Source organism: Cupressus sempervirens, chromosome 3, assembly GCF_028749045.1.
Source record: "Cupressus sempervirens isolate cs-2001-9-10 chromosome 3, ASM2874904v1, whole genome shotgun sequence".
Taxonomy (NCBI): Eukaryota; Viridiplantae; Streptophyta; class Pinopsida; order Cupressales; family Cupressaceae; genus Cupressus; species Cupressus sempervirens.
Genome location: NC_143120.1, coordinates 1,030,440,900 through 1,030,444,288, shown reverse-complemented (window position 1 = coordinate 1,030,444,288; position 3,389 = coordinate 1,030,440,900). Strand labels below are relative to the sequence as shown.

General features: G+C 34.1%; 1 pseudogene; it reads left to right on the top strand.

Moving 5' to 3' along the window:
- Nucleotides 1–2,175: 2,175 nt before the first annotated feature.
- Nucleotides 2,176–2,863, top strand: LOC149570259 (2-alkenal reductase (NADP(+)-dependent)-like; annotated as a pseudogene).
- Nucleotides 2,864–3,389: the final 526 nt, after the last annotated feature.

Here is a 3,389-nt window from a genome sequence, read left to right as displayed (position 1 = left end):
GATTAGCCTATATTTTTTCAAGATTTTCAAAAAGGATCATTGCATGGAGTTATCAATCCATTGTTTGAAGAGGACATGGAATTTTCACATTTAGTTGAGGATGATCTTAATAATGATACATTATCCTACTATTGTGAGAGATCAAATTGCTCTTCTTTTGAATTTGACAATGATTATGATGATGATGTTGCATCTCATAATATGGATAACAAGTTGTTTGACAAAGTTGTTGTTGAAAATCATCATATACCTTGTAATAGATTTAATGATGGATATTCTAATATGATGGCTGATCTGTTTGTTGATTTTAAAGAACCATTTGAACATCCTAGATCAGTTTTAGATTCTAACATTGATGACATGTGTGAGTACAAATCTAAATGCTCATTTAAATACCACCTAGCTATACATAAGGATACACAATTTCAAGGTATGTGTGATCCCTTTCCCCATGTTGAATATGATGCCTTCATATTTGAGACTCATAGCATGCATGATTCATTTGATGAAGAGGATTTTTAGTTTCATTCTAATATTTTTGAGCATGTTGATCAAAAATTTCATAATGAGCAAGTTGTTGAAGATGAATCTAGTTTCTATATGCATTATGAAAGTGAAGTTGTAGATTCAATTTTGCTAAGTGGTGTGTTTCAAGATGCTAATAAGATTGTTGAAACTGATAGAAATGGTATTTCTAGCTTACCTCATGAAAATGTAGATGAAAATCAGATTTATGATAGGAGTAAGAAGTTTCTTTGAAGTTCCATGGCTTTGGGCCATCGTTTGTACATAGTAGAAGTAGTTGTTTCTTGCTTTCAATAAAGTTGTTCAAGAGGATGGTTTTGTTGTTTTGGGAATGGTCTACTTCTTCTAGAGATCTTAATCCTTTCCATGCCCACAAGGGACATGTATCCCCAGATAGAGCCATTGTTAGGACTGAAAATTGAAGCCTTGATTTTGAGTACCATTGAGAAATCAAACCCTTTAAGTGTTTTTGATGCACATGTACCCAGCTACCAATTTGAGGCCTAAGAGGTGTTTAATGTTTCTAAAACCTTGTATTTAGTGTGTTTATGTGTTGCATGATGATAAATTGTCATTTTGAGCCATTTCATGAAGTCTCGTTTTGAGCAATTGTCAATTATGCATTCTTTCACTAAGTGTCAAACAATAACATGAAAATGTGTTCGCAATAGAATATCTTGCACCTAGTAATATTTCATGACCCACCACTGTGGAAGTATTTAGTGTCCATATCAAAGAACCTATCTTTTAGATTTTGAGTCATTTTGAATCTATTTGGCTAGGTTTTCAAATGCAATTAAAAATGCAATTTTTGACTTTTTATTGGTGTCAAGAAGTATAGATTTGTCAATACCCGTGTTCATGATGTCATATCTCAAAATCTATGATAGATGAGATCAAATGGATTGTACCACTATGTTCTACTCTAAGAATAATTCAAGTGCACCAATTTTTAAGTGTTGATGAATTTGTCCACACACTTTCCCAGGTCTATTCCATTTGCAAAAAATGTTTTTCTATTAGTGTTTCTAGTCTGCAACTTCTAAGTAGCCCATTTTGACTGCTCACCAAATGTGCCCAGTTATTCATCATGAGCCCTAATCCTAGATTTATGTTTTCCTCATGAAAATGAACTAATTCCCTAGTTTTCATGCCTCCAAGTGTTAGTTTACCTAGTGTTTGAAGCCAAATACAAAAGAATTTTATGATTTTCTAACATGTTGTCTTGTAGGAAACTTTGATAGTCAATATCTTTTGACTGAGAATTTGTCATGATATGAGATTCAACAAGGTAAAAGTGTGTGGAACAAAGAATTTGTGTCTCAAATTTCAAAGATTTGTTGTTTGTTTAGATCAATTTTTAAGGCCAGTCAAAGGATCTCCTGACACAAAAATCACAATTGCTTTAAGAGTTGAAATAAGTTTTAAAAAGTTAAAAAGTGATGCAAACTGATAGATTCTTCAAGAAATCAGTATCAGATGGTGAATAGACCACTTTAACATTTCAAGTGTTTGAAAATGAATATTTTTTAAGTTGAAGCCACTTTGGGGCTTGACTTATTCCATCTGAGGCAATAAAGGTGGTGGCGATATGATTGAGGCATGAGAGTAAAATTTTCTAACCAAGTAATGAAGGGAAACTATACTAAAATGGTAGGTGTTGAAGTGAGTAATAAGCAATTGATCTTGAAGGATTATGTAACTAGAATGACAAAGGATTCTACTATGTGGATAAAATGTACCAAGCTTCCATCATAGTTGAAAGATGGATCACGAGACATTCTTGTAGAGAATTTGTATTTTTCATGTGATCCATACATGCAAGGCTACATGAAAAATATTGCTTCTTACTTCTCAACTCCTTTTACTCCTAGATTGGTTATCAATGGCTATGGTATCTCCAAGGTTATAATATCAAATAACCTAGAATTTGAACAAGGGGATTTGGCATCTATCTTTATCGGATGGGAAGAGTATAGTATAATACCAGAAGGTAGGATGATGTGAAAGATCATACATATAGATGTACCTATTTCCTACTATATAGATGCTCTAGGAATGCCTATACACATAACTTATGTTGGTTTTTTTTATTGTGAGCTCCCCTAAGCTAGGTGAAATAGTCTATATCTCTATAGCTATTAGAGCAGTTGGTCAGCTTGTTGGCCAATTTGCCAAGTTGCATGGTTGTTATATTGTTGGGAGTGTTGGAAGCAAAGAAAAGGTGGACTTACTAAAAAACAACCTAGGTTTTGATGATGCATTTAATTACAAGGAGAAAAACATGTTCACGTGGGAAATACAAGGAGAAAGAAAGAAGGTAGCTCATGCCAAATAAAAAGTCATAGGGGAGATGGTCAGTCAAAGGTAGACTCGACATAACATTATCAAGGATAGTTTATAAGCAGGCTACCACCATCATTATATAAAGAGGATCAAAGTCATCTAAGGGAAAAAAATGGAATCCATGCCAAAGGGAGGATGGGTTTTGAATAATAGGTGACCAAACATATCAAGATGCCAAGGAAATCATTTATTTGAAGAACTTTCCAAAGCTGCTTGAGTAGCAATCAATGTTGAAAATGTGTAGAGGAGACCTATGTGAGCAAGCAGTGACTAAAAAAGGAGTTCACATAAAATGTATTGGAGTCATACGGAGTTGACACTAGAAAAGAAAAAGAGGTGATGTGAAAATAGGGGAGCTAATGCAAAAGGGCAGATGGATCCTATACTCATTAATAGGAGATCTAGAAAAAGAAGTGGCATAGATGGAGAAGGTGCCATGACTACCATATTTGGAAGGTATGGTGGCCTACTAACTTGGTTACCTCTAGTGCTAGTAGGAGGAGAAAGTATGACTTGAA